Source organism: Boleophthalmus pectinirostris, unplaced genomic scaffold, assembly GCF_026225935.1.
Source record: "Boleophthalmus pectinirostris isolate CB_2022bp ecotype Guang Dong unplaced genomic scaffold, ASM2622593v1 HiC_scaffold_23, whole genome shotgun sequence".
Classification (NCBI taxonomy): domain Eukaryota; kingdom Metazoa; phylum Chordata; class Actinopteri; order Gobiiformes; family Gobiidae; genus Boleophthalmus; species Boleophthalmus pectinirostris.
Genome location: NW_026571207.1, coordinates 39,458,933 through 39,471,166, shown reverse-complemented (window position 1 = coordinate 39,471,166; position 12,234 = coordinate 39,458,933).

The window sequence follows — 12,234 nt, the reverse complement described above, 5'->3', positions numbered from 1 at the left end:
GGATAGGAGGAGGAGGATCGATAAGTTAGTGGAGGAGAAAGAAAGAGACAAGAAGAGGAGGAGAGAGAAGAGGAGGAAGAGGGAAGAGGAAGGCCCGGGGCGGAACACTGCACAGAGGAGCGCACAGACTCAGAACATGGAATCTGTTTTGACACATCTGACAGTTTAACATGGAGCTATAATTAAAACTCCAGGGCCCGAACACTGAAGGCGCAGACACAACGCACTGGCCTGTGTGAGAAACGACAACAGGAACGCACAAGCACCTCATTTATTTATGGACTAATGAAAGGATTTATGTTCTAATGTCGTTTCCTCATCACAAACACACCTGCAGTTGTGTTTTGTTTCATTCAGACAGGTTGAACACACAAACTGCAGATTGAGGAGGGATGAGGAGAAGGACAAAAGATGAATACATTTTGCGCAATCTGACCTTTAAAGGGCCCGTCTCATGCAAAATAACTCTTTCCACATTGTAAGGTAATCAAAATGATTACCTAATGCATTAATAACTACTTATCTCTTTTTCAGTAAAATATGTGTTTAAATAACTAAGTCATTTTTAACATTCAAAAGTTATAATCAACATAAGAAAATGCATCTGAGTTCTTCAAAAAACACTGTGTGTCAATGTGCTTTAATTTTCAGATATCGTATTAAGTTTTTCTACAGATTTCAAGTTCTTTATGAATAAAATATAGATTTTCATAAGGGGGTCAATTAGGGGTGTGCAAAAATATCAGAATATCGATATATCATATCGTTTAATGTGATGATACAGTATCGATGTGGTGGGCTACTGTATCGATATATCACCAAGGGTATTTTTACGTGTGTTTTACTAAATTATTTTGTTACAGAGCTACAGTTTTGTTGCTTGTGGAGTGAAAGGAAACTTTATGCAACACATTTGACATTTTGACACTGTTTTGAGGATTAAAATGTTTGTGTTTCATATGAACTTTGCACAAGAAGTGGTTAAACACTTTTAGTATCACAGCCATGATTTAGCCTTTATTTTTACTGAACTGTATCGAATCGATTTGAAACATATCATATCGAATATGATATGTATCGTATCGTGGACTGTGTATCGAGGCATGTATCGTATCGGCAACTTTTTAATGATACCCAGCCCTAGGGTCAATATTCTATGGGGGGGTCAACGTACCATAATTGGATTCTAACCCCGGGATCAAAATACTATATGGTATGTTGACCCCGGGGTCACCTCACCGCGGGGTCAAAATCCTATACCACACCTGTACCGGAAGAGGCAAAAACCCCAAAAGGCCACCTCTTGAATACATTAAAACTGAATGACATTTACACATCTTAGATTAAATACATTTGATTCAAACACAATGAAACATCCACAATTGAATGATTATCAAACATTATAGTGAAATATCAAACATTTCCTCAAACTCTTTTTAAACAACATTTTTAATGCCGTCACTAACCAGTAGGGATGCAACAGTAACTGAAATATCGTGATATTGTATCATCAGAATTCTCACAATAATATTGTATATTAATATATTAATAATGGTCCATCACAATATATTGAATGACAAGGTTTTTCACTTAAAATTATTAAAAAAGAGGAAACTGTTATAATGCTAAATAGTAAAATGTTATTAAGCACTTTAAAGGGCTCATCTGATGCAAAATCACTCTTTTCACATTGTATCTTCTGCACATAAACAAACACAATTTGAGTTTTGGAACATCCATTACACAATAGTTCTGAAATCTTACTGATTTGTTGGAGACAGTCACAGACCAGGAACTATGAAAGACCGACTATTGTTCATCCCCCTGCCCGTCCTGTGAAAGCACAGGCTCCGCCCTCCAAACGTGACGTAGGCGACGAGTGAGCCGCCCTTCCTCCGCCCATCTCAGGGAGGGAGGGGGAGACAGGCGTGCACCCTGATAGTGGTAGGAATCAACTTTTGTTCATCATGGAGATACAGCGCATTCAGCAGCATGTGTTGGACCCAGAATCAGACGAGGACTTTGAGGTGCACGAAGCTCAAGCACCGCATCGACATCAGCTGAACATTACTGATTGGGAAAGTATTAATAAACACTAGTAGATAAACTTATTATATTGTCTTCACTGCAGTGTAGAACAATACACTGAGGGGGGCGGGTACAAAGTTCTTTCTGCTACATCAGCCGCGTCATTGTTGTAGCAGCTTTAGTTCGTTGTCATGTGGGAGGGTGGCAGAAATATGCTGCAATTTGTTAAAAAAAAAAAAAAAAAAAGCCAAATCAATCTAAAAAACACTTCGTCGACATATACAAGGCCCACACATCACTCTTAGAAGGTAGAAAACTCTGAAAAAGTTGATTTTGCATGAGATGGGCCCTTTAAAAACTTGGTATATGCCACGGCAAGTTTGCGACGCAGTTGCTAACAAATGTTCAGCATATGTGGATAAAATGTTTGAGTATTTTTTGCAAAAACTGTGAATTTCTTTGTCCTTGTATACACACCCTAACTTCATTTCACATTCTCCATAATCAACTAAACTAAATATAACTGTCCCATGTTTGTTGAGTTTAGTTTTGTTTAGTTTCCTTTAAGTAAATCACAGCACACTCAAGTTACTTTAAATATATTTTATTTGGTTAAATCTATTCAATTTAGTTCTACATTTCAGTTATTCCAGACAGGTTCCTCCTTCCCTGTTCCTCCACCTGGTCTGGAGACAAAAGAGGGGTGTGCTTGAGGATGGACATATTTATTGCTGGGTTTCAGTCACGTGACCCCGATGACACACGAAATTCAGATGAAAGCAGGGAGTGTAGACAGGCTGGCGCCACCTAGTGCCTCCACTCAATTTCATTTCTCTCCAGCGACTAGGTCAGGAATCAGAATACACTAGACGGTTTGCAAAAAATCCCAGAAGTGCGAATTCGGGCGCCAGCCAATCAGCGAAGAGACATACATTCAGTGTTGTCATGTCAGTGTTGAATGCATCAAGGGGAAAGACATTATTGTCCTTCTTCCTACAGGATTTGGGAAAAGCTTGGGAAAAGACTATACCAGTTAAGGGTGAAGTATAGTTCTGCGTCGACTCACCGCGCACTGCTGCCGTCCCTTTGTCGCTGTCGTTTTTGATTTATGGATCTGCACAGCGAAGTAATTCACTGCCAAAACGCTAGGGGGCGACGATATCTGTCCATTCATATATATGGTCTGTGTGTATGACCCGCAGACGTATAATCTCTGAAAAGTTTCACATGAACCACCTCTAATGCGATAAAAGCACAGAACAGACTCACCATTAGTACAATATCTCTCTGTCACAGAAAGAACATGCATATTCCACTGAGTCGTGTCCTTTTTAAGTCCGAAAGAAGCTGACCGCATACCAGGAGTGAGTTGTTTTATGAGCGCTTTGTTTATGCAAGTTAGCCATGCGGTTTTAAGTTTAGTTTCTGTAAAACGTAAACACATAAAGCTGCATTAAACACACTGCTGCGTAGGGGGTACGTAAATTGGCCTTAAGTCCCATTAGCGGCGCATTATATACAACGTGATCAAATAGCAGCAATTGGTTAAATGATATAAAGTTCCCGCCTTACAGATCAAGCGGCAAGTGAAGAAGAAGAACTACAACGTGAAATGAATAATGATAAAACAATAAATAACTTTTACTTATGTTTCCAACTTCTCCGTTCCTTTACTTTTCACGTTGTAATTCTTCTTCACTTGCCGCTTGATCGGTCCATCGGAAAATAGAGTCCCGCGGTCACTTCCGTTGTGGCTTTTGAATGTGTTGTGGCTTTTTGAATGTGTTGTGGCTTTTTATATGTTGTGGCTTTTTAATGTGTTGTGGCTTTTTGATGTGTTGTGGCTTTTTAATGTGTTGTGGCTTTTTAATGTGTTGTGGCTTTTTAATGTGTTGTGGCATTTGCATGTGTGTTGTGGCGTTTGTATTTGTTGCGACGTTTTAATTAAAATAGAGTCCCGCGGTCTTTTCGGTTGTGGCTTTTCTGTTGTGTTGTCGCATTTGTATTTGTTGCGGCGTTTGCGTTTGTTGTGACTGTTGTGATTTATTTTTTTATTTTTTTATTTTTTTTCCCCACAATACCAGAATGAATGATGAATAAATTTTTGGTGAAATTATATTATCATGATATTTTTTTAAGATGGAGAGAATTACTTTAGTATAAGACTGCAATGAGACAAATTTAAGAGTAAATGGAAATGGTGGACTGAATTATCAAAACTATAAGACCAGATTTTGTTTGACCCGTTACTTTTCTTGCTTTTTCTTGCAAATGGTTGAAATAATTTCATATGTACGCATCAAAAGGCACACCCCACATATTCCCCACATGTGTTTGACTTTTCATACCATTTAAAACATGAAAAATAAAGAAAATGGATCATGTTCTGAGTCTGCCTCCTGCTTGAGACCACATTGGCCAGCTTCCCCACGCTCTCATATAGTTATATCCAAGGGTTTAAGAGAGAAATTAGCACTGTTACCATAGCAATCGACAGTTCATAGCAAGTTCATTTCAGTTGTCAAAAGTCAAATGTTCAAAATCTCACAAGTAAACAGAAAGCTGAACCCCACCTCCGCCTGAACTTGCGACATAATGAAATTCTCCGTGAACAGAATATTGTTTACTTAGATCTAAACTTTGAACAAATCTGCACAACTCCGGTTATTTTCGGCAGCAGCTTTGGCCCATTATCCAGACAGAAATCAGCCCTCACGGATCAGTGCTGTTTATGGAGAGTGGGTGAGACTAGCAGAGCACATTATTACTGATGTGGGAGGAGAAAGCTTTTTCCTGTTCAAAATAATGCCTCATGACGACTGACGAAAAGGCTCATTTAGAAGAATGGTTTGGAGTTCAGAGAAGTGATGATCTATAGCTACCATTCTCGTATTATTGTTGTTCAAAACTTTGGTGCTTTGGTGGTTTTAAAAAGTGCAGTAAAAATAAATCTGATTTGATTTGATGAGAGTGAACTTCCCAAACTCCTCTATAGTCTTTTCAGAGTGTGCTTAAAGGTCCTGTAATACACAAAGCTGACTCGAATTAGCTTTAAGCAGTGTTGGGGAGGTTACTTTTAGAATGTATTCCCCTACAGATTACAGATTACAGATTACATAGCCCAAAATGTAGTTTGTAATGGAATCCATTAAGTTACTTATAGTGAGTAACGTAATCTGAATACTTTGGATTACTTGGTTTACTGTATAGAAGCAAAGACTAGTAAATCTTCATATAAGATGTTTTATCTGCTTAAAGAAAATAAAAGCCCAGACTTTACTTAACTGTGTTAAAAATATTATTGATAGAAGAGGAGGAGACACAGTCCGCGCAGCATGATTTAGTCCTGTTAAATCCTGTTTTAGACCTGGTTTGAGTCCTGCTTTAGTCCTGGTTCAGACCTAGTTTAGACCTGGTTTTAGACCTAGTTTAAGACCTAGTTTAGACCTAGTTTAGACCAGGTTTAGAACTGGTTTGGACCTGGTTTTAGACCTGGTTTAGACTTGGTTTAGTGTCCGGGAATGAGTGGAATTACCAAACAAAACAAAAAACAAACAAACAAACAAAAAAAAGGGAATAGCCCAAAATGTGAAAACAGGAAAATACCGCTGTGTAATCCATGTATTTCAACAAAGTAACTGTAATCCAATTACCACTCACTGAAACAGTAACTGTAACCGAATACAGTTAATTTGTACTCTGATTACGTAACTCTGGTACATGTAATCTGTTACTCCTCAACACTGGCTTTAAGACACATTAGAATACTCTTACCTCCACAAAAAAAACCTTTGTTATTAGTCTGTCTACACCTCCAAAATGTTCTGTCCCACCTTGTGATGTCATCAAGTGGTAGACTTCGACTTAACAGCTCCCTTTTGTCAAGCGTAGATTTGCAGTTCCAGGGTGAAATAATCTAAATGATTCTAGTGAAGTTGTATGAGTTTAAAAAACTCAGTGGAGCACTTCCTGTATTACAACATGACATCACAAGTTGGAATAGAGAGTTTCCAGTTTGAGGGAAGAAAATGTGCAGGGTTTATGTGTTAAACATGTGTGAATGAAACAACACAGCTCCAGGTCTGTTTGTGATGAAGAAACAATAGAGCAAAGATCTGAAAATGGTGTAATATGAGTCCTTTATTTTATTTTATGAATGCTTAAAGGTGCACTGAGTAACTTTTTTTTTAGCTACATGTGCAAAATATCAAGTCTGTCATGTCCCCATGACTTTCCTGGCGTCATGGAAACAGCTGGTGTCAGGTCCAGGGCACAGAGACACATCACGTCCTGTATTTCCATGACGTTTATTACATTTGGATTTGGACATTTGGACTGAAATAAACCTGAAAATAAAAATAGCAAGAGATGCACAATTACACAGACCAAGATCAATAATTTGTCATTTATTTGAGAAATAACGGCACTTAGAGTGGCTTTTTCAATTGTTACAAACACAGATGCTCAGAACATTGACCATTTTGACTAACTACACTCTTTGGCAAAGTTTGGCCCGAACAAAGTGGACAGAGCTGTGGGCTTTTTCCAAAGAGTTCAGTGCGTGTCCTAGAAAGAAGCACAAAAGATGGAAGGATCCGAGAACAGGCCACTTTATTTCAGCATTTTCAGTTCAAAGAGATTCAAGTTGATTACCAAGTACAATTGTCACCCCGGAATGACACCTCTGCCCAACTCACAACAAGGGGGAGCTTTATACCACACATCTGACAAAACATTAACCTGTTACCACCCACCTCATTTTGGTGTGTGCACAATAGCACTACATACCCAAATGCCATAGCTTATTAAAAGAAAACCTTAGAACCCACATGCTTGAGTGAGGCACCATTTTAAAGCTTAGGCCTTCTAGTTTCTGTAGATATGTACGTGAAGACTGTGAGTGCTGCCTAACCTACAGTACAGTCAATTAAAATTGAAAAAAAGTTTATCTTCTCTCCCTCCCTCCACTGCGTTTCTAGCAGGTTTGCTAGCACTGTTGGCTACGCTTGTTTTCTTCACACTCTTAGCTTCAAAATGAGACCCTCCCCGCTGTTGTCGGTGGCGGGGTTTAGCTGGGACAAGCCGCTGAAAAAGCTAACACACCCATCTACTTCCTGGCTTTACGCACGCATCATCAGTTTGTTTACGGGAAATCTCTTCAGTTATTGGATCTTCCAGAAAGTGATTGACATATTGTTTTAGCCTATCACCAGAGCTTTCAAACGGTGGGTGGGACATTCAGATTGTATTGGAAACGGACCCTGTGTTTATAAGCGTAAGGAGAGAGGGAGACAGGGAGCAGTGCGGTGCCATATTGGGCAGATCTTCCACTTGGAAGACAATTTTGGCTACTTTTAGTTTTTTTTCTTGAGAAAACATGCCTAAAGCTCAGAAGAATTAGTATTATAATAACAACAATTATTATTATTATTATATTATTATTATTGTTTTGGCACTAATTTGGCAATCTTGTGCCGAATTGTCATTTTGTATACACAAAGGCTCACAGCATCAAAACCCTTTGTCCTGGAGATTTGAAATTCTACACAGTTGTTGCCAACAACTTGAACAATGAGTGTAGTGAGTCACAAATGCCTAGCATGAAGTATGACCAAGCTAAGGCCTTTATTATTTTTTTTCTATTTTTGTTTTCGAAGCAAAAAAATACAATTTTTTTTCAATTTTAATTGACTGTACTGTAGGTTAGGCAGCACTCACAGTCTTCATGTACATATCTACACAACTAGAACTAGAAGGCCTAAGCTTTAAAATGGTGCCTGACACAAGCATGTGGGTTCTAAGGTTTTCTTTTAATAAGCTATGGCATTTGGGTATGTAGTGCTATTGTGCACACACCAAAATGAGGTGGGTGGTAACAGGTTAAATGTTCATTAATATGTGCTGTCCCTTTAAATAATAATAAGAAATATTCACCTTAAAGGGCCGGCGTTTTGTAAACACTGAATAAACATGCAAACCTTAATAAAAGCTGTGTCCTTCTGTCAATTAAAAACACATTAGTCTAATCACCCTCGGCAACCACTCATCCATCATGTCTGCTCCAAGTCCAACGTCTGAGCGTGCAATAAAAACTCTACAGCTACAAACGCCTGATAAACGAAACTGCGCAATTAAAACTTAAATGAATAATATGATAAATACAGTGGTAGATCGTCTGGCTTGGCTGAACGGGAAAGCAGCACGAGAGGCAAAAGTGTGGGCATCCCTGACAATCTTTACTTACCTGATGAGCCAGAGTCACGCGCTTTGACAAAACTTTGCACGATGAGGCGAGTGGATCTGGAGCTGTGTCCTGTCTGCCTGATTTCAGAGGGTGTGCTCGAGGTGCGGATTAACCAATCAGAGAGAGGCGTGGTCGCATCAAAACCTCAAAAACAAACAAGGCTGCTTTTATGAATAAAAAAACCAAAACAAACGGAAGGATAGAGAAACAGCACCAAGCTCTTATCGCAGTTCTATATTTTGTTCTGACTGTTATAAGAATTTCGAGAGCTGTGGTTGGATCATCTCAAGTTTGGACAGAGGTTTTTCACGCTCTATGGTCCGGTTTCAGACCCTTCTGGATTCGAACAGACTGGCTGCTCAGGCAAACAATCTACTGGTTAGCATTTCATTCTGTATTATTATCAGTAGGGATGTCCCGATCACATTTATTTGCCCCCTTGTCCGAGTCATTTGATTTTGAGTATCTGCCGATACCAAGTCCTGATACGATACTTCTATAAAAATTATGAAATGAACTAAGGATCCAGGATGTGTGGGGGATCAGATTGTGTTGATTTCATGTGTAGTATTTGGGCTGAACTTGTGAAAAATCAAATGTCCAAAACTTAAATTTGATTCACTTTTCTAACCATTCACCATCATTGTTGAAAATCTTGACTTTTCACAGTTTGGTCTTGGAATGTGTAACTTAGTAAATTTAATGAACTGGACAAAACAGGCACCAGACCAGAATCAGATCAGACGTGAGACTTGACTCTGCACAATCTTTGTATATTTGATATTATATGGAAGCCTGTGCATTACATTTGAAACATTTAGGCTCATCTATGAAATCCAAATAATACAAAATCTTACCAAATAAAAACGAGATGACAGAAGCCCCACAACAGCCTCTCTCCCCCGCACCATCGCCACCTCCACAAACCCACAGCAGAGCGCACTGCCACATCGGTCCCACCGCTCAATAGACACTTCATGCCGCTTTTCCCACCCTAGCCACCAAAAGCACCAACTCTGTTGTGCAACATGCAAACAAACAGCGCCATGCGATGACGCCATCGGCTGCGCAACTGTGAACACGGGCCACAGAACCACAGGTAACACCGCCGAGTGGTGTACGTCCCTGAGCAAATCCCATGCCTCAGTTAAAAAAAACAAGAAAAAAAAAACAAACAAACTTGTGTGTGTGCTGTGTGTTATTATGTATATTATTTATCTGATACGTGATTGGACCATAACAGCCGAGTCTGGATCGAGTCTGCAGTCACGTGATCGGATCGGGACAGCCCTAATTATCAGCACTTTATCAAATGTGTTTTATATGGTTTGAATTGTGAATTTAAAAGTAAAAAAAAAAAATTATAGCACACTCAGATGACCAATGGTCCAAAAGCTTTTTTAACTGTTAAAGAATGAGTCGGCAAAAAAGCCTTTGTCATTTTTCTTGCTTTGGACCATAAACTTCGGCAGTGTGAGTGTGCTATGCATTTTTTAACTTTTATTTTACTGTTCTTTGCATTTGCACCTCTACAAGAACTTTGGTGTGCGTTCTGTTTCTTTTGATTTGTGAATTTAAACAAGCAAATCAATTCTGCCTATACATTTTGCATGTCTCCTTTAAATGAGACCTGTTCTGCAAAATTGACTTTTCAGAGCCTTTAGCCTAGGGTAACCAGACGTCCTCTTTTTCCCGGACATGTCCTCCTTTTGAGACCCATAAAAACATCTGGGAGGAATTTCAAAATTACTCTATCAAATCGACAGCTTTGAGTGGGACACTGATTTTAGTTTTGGTGACAATCTTTGTTGATCTGATCAGATACAATCATGGATCTACAATAAGATCTCATTATATTTCCATGAAAACAATCACTGGCACTTCTCACTGTGTGTAAACTTTCCCACTCCTTGCTCTGGTGCATTCTCACAGTGAGGAGACAGACCGCTCCTTTGATCAGAAAATGCATGTACATTTATTAAGCGTATTATTATGAAGGCAGATTAGCTTCTGTGGAGAGGTTGGATGATCATGCCACAGTTCTTCATGTCTCAAACTCTACACCAACTTTTATTTATTTGAGGAAAACTGACCTCAAATTTGTGGAGATGCGTTCGTAAATCCCAGCTGAAAAAGTTTGTAGCATCAAACTCAGACACATGTAACCACGGTGTGCACACGCTACACGGGAATAATCCGTTCTGTTAGGACGTCCTGATAAAGACTAAAGTCTGTGGTGTTTGTCCTGCTCTGAATCACAGACTGGAGTCTCCTGTCTGTGAGAGGTGACAGGAGCAGGGCCCTGTCAGAGCAGGAACACTGTCACGAAAATTCCCCATGAAAACATAAATATAGGCTACTCTGGTTTATATTATTGAGCTCTGGCTTAGTAAACGTCTAAAATGCAGTGAAATACAGTCAGTTGTCTAAAATTCCCCTGGTGAGGAGCCCAGAGCCCTGATACACACAATATCTCACATCTATAATATTCAATTCAAACACCAACAGAAATAGCCAGTTATAAAGTACAAACATCTGCAATTTTCTTGCTCCTGAACCAACTGTCCTCATTTTTGATAACCTCAATTTGGTCACCCTATTTTAAACATCATATTGTAACTTCCTTCTCATTTGCCTCTCCCACTTTGATTGTGCATGTTCGAGTTTATTCTCCTGTATTCAAGGCGTCATTGCTCCGATCAACCCCCATTTCCAACAGCGAACTACACAGACACTGCTCTGTACTTCTTTCCCCATTTTTGTTTTCTTAATCAGAGGTGCACGGATGATTCACCTGCTGTTAGATAGTGTGATCCGTAGTTATCCATAAGAGGTGGGAGCATGTGGCACTTTGTTAGTTGTTTGTTGTTGTTTGTGATGTTTACGTTGACATTTCACAAAGGGGCAGGAGAGCTCCTCTTGGCCTCTCCAACTTTCCAACCCGGAAGTCAGAGACCCTGTTTCTTTTATTAAAAGTGCAAGTGTTCCATGGAAATAATAATAATAAAAAACATCCAGCATTTATTCATTACAGGTCTTTCTACTGCTCAAAAGTACAGTAATAGACTTAGACTTTATTGATCCACAAGGGAAATGACTTGGACACAGCAGCTCACACATCATAATAGATCATTAAATGAGGAGCAATAAAAAATAGCGAGACTGGTGTCAAATGAAACAAATGATATAAATTTATATGTACAAGTAAGCAAAAACAAAAAAAAACAAAAAACAAAAACAAAGGGGTGACTCTCCACAGATCTGAACTGTAATGTCGCATAGTGCAATAACATTTCCATGGAGACATCAGTTGGCGGAGCCTTCACTATGAATGTTACACAGCTGGGATGACCACATTTTCAAAATAAAAAACTGGGACATCCTCGGGTTGGGTTGGTTGGTGACTGAGGTGGAGACTTGGACTTGAGTCAGACTTGAGTCACTATTTTTAGGACCTGAGACTTGATAAAATGGACTAAGACTTGGGACTCGACTCGGATTTGAAGGTAAGTGACTTGGGACTTGACTCGGACTTGAGGCCTGTGACTTGAGAAGACTTGATGCTTCTCGTAAAAATATATGTTTTTAGAAAATACTTTTCTCTTTACAGTTGATAAATGCTGCGCTGAATTTTACAGGAACAAATTGGAACATGTCGCTCCCTCTTCTGTTTGTTACTTTGGACAGAACTGAAATACTGTGCGATTGTATCCTCAAATGCACTACAGTAATATACAGTACAATGCAGTGCAATGGAGTAATATAAAGTACAATATGGTAGTGATGGGCAAATGAGACAGAGCTCCGGAGCACGTCTCGTTCTCTCTGAAGCACTGCCTCAGAGCTCGTCTCGCAGCAGCCGATCACGTGACCAAAGTGTGGAAGTGTCAGTCCCTCCCCCTACTGCTTCACTCTGTGTGTCAATCGCTTCAGTGTATCGAAGTGTTTTATTGGCTCGGTGA